General features: G+C 40.2%; 2 long non-coding RNA genes across 3 annotated transcripts in view; one reads left to right on the forward strand and one right to left on the reverse strand.

The window, feature by feature from the left end:
- Positions 1 to 12,712, reverse strand: part of LOC125640923 (uncharacterized) — an 80,695-nt gene that overhangs the window by 53,776 nt on the left and 14,207 nt on the right. The window lies entirely within an intron of this gene.
- On the forward strand, positions 4,614 to 11,693 carry LOC142072847 (uncharacterized). Its single transcript, XR_012669452.1, has 2 exons — positions 4,614 to 4,783; positions 8,038 to 11,693. It is a non-coding gene; the product is annotated as an uncharacterized LOC142072847 (long non-coding RNA).

Below are 12,712 nucleotides of genomic sequence, written 5' to 3' on the forward strand. Positions count from 1 at the left end.
TCTTTAAATCATTATTTGAGGACTTCAGTAACTCAGCCAGAGATTATGGGTCTATTACAGGAGTGGGTGGGTGAGGTTCTGGGGCTTGCATTGTGCAAGAGGTGAGAATAGATTATCTTGATGGTCCCTTAACTCCTTAACGTCTATGAGTATAAATCACCTATTACTCCTCTTTAGATTGGTGGCAACAGGAAGCAAGGTTTGAAAGATACTTTTCAGATCAAATACTATAAGAAGCTAAGATGTAACAGGGGACTCTTTCACACTGGAAATTCCTATGTCATTGTCTAATTGAATATGTAAAATATCCACTTAGTTCTCGTCAAAAGTAGTATTATAATTTTTTCAAATATTATCTTGAGGTTTTCAGTGTTTCTAAATAGATAGTAGGATTATTACATACCAATGTGCTTTCTCCAGAAGCCACTGAACACTGTGAACTTGATACTTTATATTACTTTATGTGCTGAACAGGTAAAGTTTGTATGTATATATGTTGATATGTGGTATACACTAAATCACTGGCATTTTAGCCTAGACATTGCAGAATTGCTTAAGCTAAAGCAGTGGATATTGATGCAGTACAGTTTACACTGCATAATTTTGTTATCTAGCTAGTCATGTAAATCGGGAACCAAGGCACTTCATCTTTTTATATTAAGTTGTAAATCAATCTTAAAAAAAATCAATAAGAATTGAATTTTAAAAAGAGCCCTGACATATGCATTCCTTATATTTCCACTACCCAATTACACATCTTGTACTATGTGCTATGTAAACTTTTACAGTTCTCACAGCCTTTCAAGTATGTCAGAAGTTGACAGCTCATCATCTGACGTAGATCTGTACTTTTTCTTCTAATTCATAAAGAGACAGACTTTTTCTTTTTTCTGTTCCCAAAGAAAGCTGCAGATCATTACAGGTCACCTAATATATATCCAAGCCTCTCTGCCAGAAGGTGTTTAATATCATCGTCATTCCTGAGAAAAATATGCATAAGCAGATTGAAATGGTGCAAATCAAGACACAAATGGGAAATGACCATCTCACATTGTTCTTAGAACACTGGATCCACTCTAAATAATAATAACCAGCAAGAAGTAATTCATTTTTATTGAATTCTTTATTTCGCCTTGAAGATTTTGCAGCATTATATGTTAGCTACTCTGTGGGCTGCATTGAACACTTTCAAATGTTGGGAAATAATGTTTTCAATGACACTAGTGAGCTGCTGTACTATCGCAGTCAAATGTTTGCCAGTTTGTCTATATGTTATGTAACCATATAAACTCAGCCTATATCTACACTAGGAGCTAGGAGTGTGATTCAGGGGTGATGGATTCTTCCTAAAAGTGTGTGTGTGGTGGGGGTCATGGGGCCCTGCCCCTTCATGGCCAAACCCCTGCTCTTCCTCTTCCTCCTGAGGTCCTGCCTCCCAGCCAAGCCAGAAGTCAGAGCCGGACCAGGGACCGCGGGCCTCTCCACCTGCCTGGGGTGGAGGGGCCTGAGAGCAGCCCCGAGCTGTGTCCCCACCCCTGGGCCCTCTACCCAGGGCAGGTGGAGGATCCGTGGTGCCCCACAGCTGCTTGCATGGCTTCAGCTTCCAGCCTGGCCAGACTAGGGGGCTGAAGAACTGTAGCCAGGCCATGATAAGAGCCGCATGGGCAGCTGTGGGGAGCCATGGACCATCCACCTGCTCTGGGCGGAGGGAGTGGGGGTGGGGACACAGGCCAGTGCTGCTCTCAGGTCCCCGCACCACTGGCAGATGGAGGGTCCGTGGCTTCCCACAGCTTCATAGGCTCCTTAGGCCACTCTTACCTGGGTTGGGCTCCAGCTTCCGGCCTGGCAAGGTGAGTGGTGCCTCAAGGGGAAAAGAAGTTGCAGGGGGCTGGCCTGTGGCGAAAAGTGGGAAGGCCATGGCCTCTTGGCCCCCCTGTTCGGGTGCACCGGTGTGATTCCGTGCTCGCATAAATGTACTCACACTAGCTTTTATTGAGCTGGCACACTAAAAATAGCCATATAGCTATGGTAGGATGGACAGCAGTGAGCGGCAGCACTAGGTGCCCTGAGTACAGATACACCTGGACTCCCTGGGTACATACTTCGGGTGGATTATCCCATGCTACCACTCACCTCTGCCTATGCTAGCAAGGTTATTTTTTGTGTGTTAGCTGGATGACAGTGAGTCTATCTACATGAGTTGGGAATCACAGCTTTAGCTCCCAGTGTTGACGTAGCCAGAGTCTGTGTCAAGGCTTGTTTCTCTACACATGGCATGAGTACCCTGATGAGTAATTTTAATATTGATATAGGACTAGGGAATAGCTCCATTCTGCTTGTTTACTGTCTCTGGAATACAACAAATATCTGCATAGTAGTTAATATTGTTAAAAGCAGCATTAACTATTACAGCCTCTTCGGGGGTTCTACTGGGCAGTCATACTGGGGATAATCTCCAAGATAGCCATACTGGGGATAATCTCCAAGATCTCTTCTACTGGGCAGCCATAAGGACAGGGGATAATCTCCAAGATAGCATGAATCCTTAAGGAGCTATGACAACAAGGCCCTCAATGCAATGCCATGAGTTTCAGAGAACTGGACACAGTGTTCCTCTGGCCTCTGCAGGTTAAAAGGATTTTACTCATGCCCCCTGTCCCCTCTGGACTCCCTAACTCTCCCTGCAGGGAAAGAAGCTCTACATGGCTCACTTCATAGTGTTTCTTGGGCCCTTTCCCCATACCATGGGGTGGTGTTTTTTTCTGGGGGTGGGTTGGGGGTGGGGTTGGTCCACATAGAGTTTCTTTTAGGGTAACTCTCAAAGCGTGTGTTCAACCAACCAGATTTTATGGCACAACTGCTGTAAAACAGTGAAGTTCCACATACACTACATAAAGATCACAAACACTAGGAGAAGTGGCATCAGTACAGATGCATAGAAATCCTGTTGTTACATAGCAGTCACCAGGGAGAGTTGCAAGTGCCCCATGGAAGAAGATTGAAGGAAGAGTCAGGAAAGAGTTGCACTAAGATACATGCTCATACCCCAGATTGTGGTCTAAATTTGTGGTGAGTGAAATACTGCCTGAGGCAGCATTAACTCCCTCAGCATATCTACACCATTTCCACAGAGTCATGACAAACAGATCAGGCTTACAGCCAATGGCAGCACGACTACTAGTTCTATAGTGAGGTCATGGATTGGAAGGGGACATTATGGGGAAGAGCCAAACAGGAATTCCTCTCTGCAATGGCAGACCTGACTCTTCACTGCCTTTTCAGGCCCCACTCTTACTCATTCTATCTTCCCTGTCACTCCATCAGATCAGAGGCATTTTTGAATGTGTATGTTTTGGAACAGAGGAATTGTTAAATCGGATTGACCTGTCATCCATCGAGTCTCTGACAGTGGCAAGTGTTAAATGTTTCAGAGAAAGTCACAAGACACCCTGGAAGAAGGATATCTTTCTTCCAGGGAAAGTTTTTTTTCTGCATACTCTTGTGGAATGAGGGGTAGGGGGACATATGGGACAAAGTAAACAAAGTAGATTGTAGTATAGAAAAGCATACAAATTGTTTACCTATAGAGGAAAATGTAAACCATCACAAACAATGTTGTACCTTTGATCATTTATATAAATAGCCTTAAGATTAAAAATATAATCTGAAAGAAAAACAAAACAATATTCTAATACCAAGATATCAATCTACAAACCCAAGCGATTATCAGAGACTGTGTCTAATGGACATGATTGGAAACAGTTTCTGGTTTTAAGAACAAACATACTTTGTCAGAATGAACAAAAAACTAAAAACAACACATGTACTTCAGAGAATTACAGAAAGATTGTACCTCCAGAGCCTTTGAATGTTGTTCTGTCAGTGTGTCATAACTAGTCTTTGTTGCAGTGGAAGATTAACTCCTGAGTGAATATTACTAATAAGTTGATCTAATTTATAAGTTGCTAGGGAGAGACAATCTGGAGCTGAAACAAGGATCAGTTATGGCACAATTGCAGAATAGCATTCAAAAGCTGACAAAGTAATTTTTTTTATGTATCTCAGAGGTAAATATGGTTTTATAGTTGTTTGCTCATTCCTGTAAGGTATAAAATATATTTGTTCTTAAAGCAAACAGTGGAAAAAGAGATCAGATTTTAAGTTTAGTAGCAGTGTAGCAGTGAGATGTCTGCTAATGCTGCTCTTGCAACTTAAATGCATGCAGAAATAGTGATCTTTGTACCTTTATATGGGAGCTACCTCTTTTACCATGTTCTTTGATCACTTTTCATTTTGTGCATCCATCAACCACATATATTATTGACGTACCACACTCTGAGTAACACACATTATTATTGATGAATGTTTGTAGTGGGAATGTTATGGGAGCTGCCTGTAATATTTTATTAATATTATATGTCCATCTGTTTGGTTGCTATTTTGTTGTTTGCCATATGATCACAAGACGTTAATTCCAGCTGGAGCTAATTGCACATATGCAGAAAAGCATACAAAAGCTTCAGGTGACTCCATTAACTGGTACCTAAAGGGTCAAGGCAGGCATCATTCTGTGTGAATTTTCACCTCCATCCATGCTGAGTTCATACAGCTGGCTTGTAACCAGCAAGAGGGGAGCTCCAGGCAGGAAACTAAAACTAGGAACTTTGAGACTGATAAAAAGGCAGCCCCTAAGGAACTGGGGCAAGAGAAGCAGAGACTACTGGGAAGGAAACTGAACACCCCAAGATATGGGGTGTCTGGGATTAGCATACCTGAGCTTTAGGTAAGACAGTGATGTGTAGAGACCTTTTATTATGTTAAGAAATGTTTTCTCTTTTCGTGCTTTGTTCTTACAGTTAAGATGAAAGTATAGTTTGTTTTGGAAACACTGTTTTGGGTCACTGTATCCACACGCTGATCACAGGTCCGGAAGGGAAGATTACAGCTCCCTAGACCCAGTTGGGCATGCTGAAGAATCACATTTGGTAAACAGCGATCTGTATTCTGCAGACTCCAGTCTGAGAGTGGGAGAACTGTGAGATTCCATGCCAGAAAAGGTGAGGCAAGAGACCTAAAACCTGAGTGGGGGCACTCGGAGAGACTAAAGAGGGATCAAAGGTCCTGCTAGCCTTGTAACTGTGTGAGGTATGATATACACAAGAGGGACAGCTTCATTTCTCCATATCCAAATTGCATGAAACACAAACATGGGTGTAAACAAGGTGTTGATCATTTGTGACTAGAGTTGTAGACAACCTGGGGCACTGGGTAATAGACTAGGACTCCATGCCAGAACATCTGGCTTCTATTAGTGACCTGCAGTGTGGAAGCTAGAAGCAAGTACCTTAAACTTTCAGAACCCCTGCATATTCTTGTATATTAAACCCTTTGTAAAGCACTTTGAGGTGTATGTAAGAGAAGCCATATAAATACTATTCTAATTTTGTACTTTAGCTTGCAGGAACCTGCTCATTGTTTTGTCTGTCCTGGTTGATTTTGTGACAGTAAAGTACATATTACAGGTGGTATTTTCTGTCATATCAAAGTGTGAAAGATGTGTGTTCCAGATGTTGAGCTGATTCTTCCTCTAAGCTTGGAATTGGAGATATATGCAGATGATAAACTGGGTTCTTCCAGGAGCAAGGCAAGATAAATCTTATCTGTTGAATGTTTACTGATCCTTTCTAGGTTAGCTTTGAAATCACAGAAAATATTATGTGCCTTATTCTCACTGGAACATAGAACTTTGTTGGTATAACTCATACTGCTAGCCACTCAGTTACAACTTGACCTGAGTTTTCTTTTTGTCTTCTTTTTTAAAATTTCTACAGGAAATCAAATGGCAATAATTACATCAAGTAGTTGTAGCTATCTGCAGGATACATATTAGGTCAGATAATGCATCTTTAACCAATGATTAATCATACTTGCTTTGGATCCTAATGTATTTAAAAGTGAAGAGGTAGCTTTAAAACTAAGTACCACATCTATTTTATAAACATACTGGTGCTGCCTTGCCATCTGCTATAAATGGGCTGCACAAGATAAGATTTGCCTCTTCTGCTACAGGAAGTAGGCACATATGTTAACCAGGTCAACTGCCAGCACGTGGTGCAAAGCTTGCAATTTTGCCATGTAGGATTAAACTCTTTAAACTCTTGCAAGAAGTTTCCCCCCCCCACCCCTCCCCAAAAAAAAGGAAAGAAAGAAAGCAAACGAGAAAGAAAAAAACAAGCATGTGCAAAGAAAAATCAAACTATTGCACAAGTTCTGTGTTTGTGTGAATATTATTATACATAATACATATTTCAAAAGCATATAAAAAGCTTCTGAAGTTCATGAGCCTAAGGTGAACTTCACTGGCATCAATAGAAAAAAAACCCAAAATATAAACATAAAAGTATTTTTGTTGCAAGTTTAAAAAAAATCAACAAACACAAACAAACAATAGTCTTTTAGAATCTAGGAGGCTGTAGGAATTAATTTCCCGTTAAAATGCAGTGGTTCTCGTTACACTGCTAACAGTTACCACATGGTAGTCTCTGAGAAGAATTATTTCCATGCTAATTGTAGGAAAATCTCTGGGCAATTGATGTGATTTTCCAAATTAACCGAGAAGAATTTATCTGAATCCTTGATAACTAATGCTCTGCAATAATACTCTCAGATTTTTTGATAATACCGGGTTGGAATTAATACTTTGATCTTATATTTTCATTTGAACCATCTCTGTGTCTTTTCTATTTTATTTAATGTGCTCATGTCATAAATATAAAGGGAAGGGTAAACCCCTTTGAAATCCCTCCTGGCCAGGGGAAAGCTCCTCTCACCTGTAAAGGGTTAAGAAGCTAAAGATAACCTCGCTGGCACCTGACCAATGAGGAGACAAGATACTTTCAAAAGCTGGGACGAGGGAGAGGAACAAAGGGTCTGTGTCTGTCTGTATGCTGTTCTTGCCAGGGACAGAACAGGAATGGAGTCTTAGAACTTTTAGTAAGTAATCTAGCTAGGTATGTGTTAGATTATGGTTTCTTTAAATGGCTGAGAAAAGCATTGTGCTGAATAGAATAACTATTTCTGTCTGTGTATCTTTTTTGTAACTTAAGGTTTTGCCTAGAGGGGTTCTCTATGTTTTTGAATCTAATTACCCTGTAAGATATCTACCAGCCTGATTTTACAGGGGGGATTTCTTTATTTCTATTTACTTCCATTTTTTATTAAAAGTCTTCTTGTAAAAACTGAATGCTTTTTCATTGTTCTCAGATCCAAGGGTTTGGGTCTGTGGTCACCTATGCAAATTGGTGAGGCTTTTTATCCAACATTTCCCAGGAAAGGGGGGGTGCAAGTGTTGGGAGGATTGTTCATTGTTCTTAAGATCCAAGGGTCTGGGTCTGTAGTCACCTAGGCAAATTGGTGAGGCTTTTTACCAAACCTTGTCCAGGAAGTGGGGTGCAAGGTTTTGGGAAGTATTTTGGGGGGAAAGACGCGTCCAAACAGCTCTTCCCCAGTAACCAGTATTAGTTTGGTGGTGGTAGCGGCCATTCCAAGGATAACGGGTGTAATATTTTGTACCTTGGGGAAGTTTTGACCTAAGCTGGTAAAGATAAGCTTAGGAGGTTTTTCATGCAGGTCCCCACATCTGTACCCTAGAGTTCAGAGTGGGGGAGGAACCTTGACAGCTCATTGTCATGGTAGAAACCAATTGAAAATATTGGTAAGATTTTAATTGAAACATTTGAAATACAAATTTGAGTTTAGTTTAAAATATACTCTGGTAGTTATGATGCTGGCAAACTAGTTGCCAGCTCTTGCCAAGGCTTTTGGCCTCATCTAAGTAATGACAAATTCACTGCTGGAAACCAATCTGTTTCAACGGTGTGTTAGTATGTTTAAGATGAGTATTGAACTTCTAACAATGTGCGTAGATTTATGAAATGCTTGTAAACTGCTGCATGCATTAATCTCACTTATAATGTCTTTATCACATGCTTTAAGGTAATATTTAAGTTTTTGCTTTATTTTTTTTTTTTTTTAAAGTTTGCCCTGAAACTTTCAACCTGTCAGAAGAAATTATTTCTTGCCCATCAGGAAGGACTATAGAAAATTAAATGGGCCACTGTGGGACATCATGCTATAATTGCCCCTGCACAGGCTACCTGTAAAAGGGCTCATCCATCATCTTGAATTCTGGAAGAAGGAAATCAAGACAGCTGACATTGAATGTTTTCATCTTTTTTGCTGATTAGAGTCTCACAGGGCAGGAGCTAGGCAATTGAAACAGAGGTCCCCAGGGTCAACCTGGGTTACCCCTAAAAGACATTCTGTGCTGACAGATTGTTACAACTCTATGACCTTTTGGACTATAACTCACTAGTGTATATATGTTTGCCTGTTTTAACCTCTAAATAACTCTCTTATTTCTTTTCACTAGTTAATAAATCCTTAGTTAGTTTGCTATAGGATTGGCTACAAACATTATCTTTAGTGTGAGATCTGAGGTACAAACTGACCTGTAGTAAATGACTATTCTCTTGGGATTGGGTAGCAATTTGAATCGATTGTGATCTTTGCTCTATAGCAACCAACTGTCACTAAGTCAGGCTTGACTGGGTGACAAGATAGAGAAAACCCAAGGTGACTGTCTGTGAATTCATGGTAGTGTTTCAGGAGTTCACATTTATTACTGTTATAGAACACCCAACCAGTTTGGGGTGTCTGCCCTGCTTTTTGACAGGCTGTCTGGAGGTTGGCATTCATTGTTGTGAACCAATCCGGACAGTGTGACAGTGGTGCTGCCCTTTAATTATTTTAAACTTTAGATATTTATAGGGAAGCATTTTATTGAGAGCAGAGGTTCCTAAACTGTAGTTTGTGGACCAATAGCAGGCTATTTATCACTTACTAGTGGTCTGCAAACAGCTGGCTGATTACATAGTGCTTCTTCTTGCTTCCAGACATTTGTACAGATCTCCAGCCTCTTTATGGTGAAGATCATTGCTGTCTACTGTTCCCCTGTTCCCAGAGCAACTGACCCAATGGTGGGATCTTCATATGTCTCTGATTGTTCATGATATTAATTAGGGTAATTTTTTCCTCATTCAGAATGCCTAAAGGATGGCACACTTGGGAAACACCAGAGCATATCAGAATTACTGTATTTGGCTTTGGAGTTTGAATTATACCATGAACTCTGATAACAAACAAAGACAGCCTTCTCTGAAGGACTAAATTTGAAATAAACAGCATAAAGAAGGTCAGGCAGAGGGACTTCCAAACATGATAAACCGTAAACTTCACTATTAGACTTTAAGGTAAGAAAGAAGTAGGGAGAAAAAGAGCCGAGAGCCCATTTTAGAATGGATGTGTCTTAATATGCTGGAATTTAAAGAAACCTCAGACTAAGTTTGGTTTGAGAAATGGTTGGAGATTGCTTCTGGTTTCTATTTAGTCTGAATCTGTAAGATCCTCACGTATATTTATTCCTAAAGATCAATACAATGTAATGTACTGAACACCAAAAGAAGGAAAGGAAAGAAAAAAGCTATTAGTAGTAAAATTAAGCACTTCTCTGTACCTAGAGCTGAATGATCATATTTATGGATATAATGAAAGAAAACACATTTTCAGGGGCCAGACTAGCTAAGATCAGCTGCTGGCATGCTCCCTAACTTCACTGCTAGGCATCCAACAAGCCCAGCTGCACAGCCTTGGAATTGAAAGAGTAGCCACAGCACCTGTTCGGCTGCTGGTTTAGCAGCTCAGTTTATAAATCTGACCTCGACATGAGATTAGTGGCTGCTCAATGAGTGCCACACTGGCAGCTGCTCTTACCCTTGTTGTAGACCTGCTCTGGCTAGCTACCTGTTCCCCCTCCAGTTTCTGGCTTCAGTCCTCAGCTCTACCTCTGGCCTATGACTCAGGTTTACCCCCCAGCTCTGGTTTTTGGTTTCTGTCCCTCCAGTGCTGACCCTTGGCTTGTTCCTGGACTCTGCCCACCCTGGATCCAGCTTCAACTAGTAGGCTGAACTCTCCATTCAACCACTAGGCCTGACTGACCACAGCCCAGTCGGATACACAAACAATGATAAATAGTATGTGTAATTTATTCTATAACAGTTAATTATCAGAACTCAGTGAATTAATATTTTTTTTAAAATATAATTCAAATAATAGTTTATAAGGTTTGAAAAGTGCATGTTCTATCTCTCTAGGTTCTTACTTGACTTCTCTCACTGTAGTATTTAAGGTTTCAGAGTAACAGCTGTGTTAGTCTGTATTCGCAAAAAGAAAAGGAGTACTTGTGGCACCTTAGAGACTAACCAGTTTATTTGAGCATAAGCTTTTGTGACAATGCATCCGATGAAGTGAGCTGTAGCTCACGAAAGCTTATGCTCAAATAAACTGGTTAGTCTCTAAGGTGCCACAAGTACTCCTTTTCTTTTTGTAGTATCTAAACGCATCCCATATAGTTATCCATTTATCCTCCAGCATTCTTATGAGCAGAGGAAATAGTATCATTCCCATTTCACAGATGGGGATCTGAAACAGAAAGACTGGGTAAATTGTCTATGGTCACACAGGAAATCCTTACCAACACCAAGAATTGAGCTGATATCTCCCAAGTCCCAGTCTAGTACTGTGAATACTACTGCAACAAAATAACTAATGCAGAAGGAAAAGCAAAGCATGAGTTTATCAATGTCAAATGGAACTTTTAATCAATTGTTGATAACATTACAAGTCAGGAAAAATATTTCGTATTTCTCAAGCAGAAAGGAGGCACTTCTCAACACAGACATCATAAATCTGTAATGTGAATAGTGTTTTCAAAATCAAGAAGATAAAGAAACCTAATTGTGATGTTGTTGACATGAACCGTGACCGTATAAATCATTGTTGCAACCAGGGTCCTAGGGTTGCACCAGTTCTTGTACAGAGGAGGTCAAGTGGTGTGTCTATGGAAAGGTTGTAGTTTGCTGGTTATGATTGTACTGTCTGTATGTGTGTATTATTTTTGTATTTGAAGTTATGAATATTGGCTATGTACTTGTATCTCAACGTGTTTGATTCTAAGTAGCCTCAGTGAAGCATTTGGTCAGCTTCTTGAGAAAGGACTATTCTCAGTAAGTGCCCAGTCAAGAAACACTAGACTGACAATGGACTCTGGGAGAAGCCAATCCACATCTGAGCTTTCCTGGGAAAGTTCAAATTAACATGTAAACAATGGCATTGGCCTGAAAAAAAGTTGAATCATTCATGGACATGTGACTTGCCCAAGTGGCTACAAACTCCATCTTGTTGCTTTTATTTTGCATAGAAGAACAAAGGGGTTTCTGCCCACAAGAGAGAGAATATAAATGGCCCTGGAAACCCCTCCATTTTGTCTTTAGCTGGCTTAAGAGATGGCCTCTCCACCCCCAAAAGATGCCTGAAAGAAACTGGAACAAAGGGCAGTAACTATGGGGGTGTGAATGATTTCTGGACCCAGACAAGGATGGAGTATAGTCTGTGAAAGAAGCTTATTGGGACATCTCTGAGGATGAGATTTACCTGTATTCAGTTACCTATTGTATTAGGCTTAGACTTGTGTGTTTTGATTTATTTTGCTTGGTAACTTACTTTGTTCTGTCAGTTATTACTTGGAACCACTTAAATCCCACTTTTTATATTTAATAAAATCACTTTTGCTCATATCTGTGCATATCTCTCTATCAGTGTTATATAGGGCAGACAATTTATGAGTTTACCATGTATAAGCTTTATACAGAGTAAAACAGATTTATTTGGGGTTTGGATCCCATTGGGAGTTGGGTGTCTGGGTGCTGGAGCCAGGAGCACTTAAGCTGTTTTCAGTTAAGTCTGCAGCCTTGGGGAGTGTGGTTCACAATAAGATTTGTTTTAATGTTTAAATTCTGTAGAAGATTCAGACATGAACAAGACTTAGAAAAATGTGCCCAAGTTGAGTGCACATTACATTTCCTTCTTTTTTATTATGAAATACACCTGCTTTCACTTCAAGGCTTCATGTAGTTAAGGCAGTCACTCCAGTGCTCCCTCAAGTGGTTCATCCTGTTTCTGAGAGTAGATTTCAATACAATGGAGAATCTATTGAGAAAGATTTGATTACAGAGAATCTCAGTGGTAGGTTTAGTCCTCAAAAAATAGGAATGTCAAGTGGAACCCAGAGGCTTTGCTTACAAATTAGGCATGTCACTTTAATGCATGACTGATGAGACTTCTTTGGAAATCTCATATCCAGAAACTGCTTCAGCATTTCCCATTTCATAGGGATGAACAATTTTTTTTAGGGAAAATAATAATAAGACTTTTGCTCCTCTGAGGTTTGGAAAAGTTTGACTGACTTTTTAGACCTATAATTCTTCATTTATACAACATCCCCTCTACCTTCTGGACAGGGAACAGAAGTTTCAATAAAATGGCATAAGAAAGGCTGTTCTTGCAAGATGGCCATTCAAATTTTGCAGATCAAGGAAATCTAGGAAATGCAAATAATGTTGCTAATTTAAAAGTTCCTTCTCACAAAGCAGCAGTAGAATCAATGGAGCAGCAAGGAGTATCAAGCAGGGCAGATTGTCACCAGCTGCAGTGAGGGTGTTTAAGGCAGGAAGGGGGTACTAATAGGCTCTCCCCTTTTACTCATTGTACAAAGGACTAGTCATAGCCAGTGGAAATTGTTTTGACCAGGTCTAGT

This window comes from Caretta caretta, chromosome 1, assembly GCF_965140235.1.
Source record: "Caretta caretta isolate rCarCar2 chromosome 1, rCarCar1.hap1, whole genome shotgun sequence".
NCBI lineage: Eukaryota > Metazoa > Chordata > Testudines > Cheloniidae > Caretta > Caretta caretta.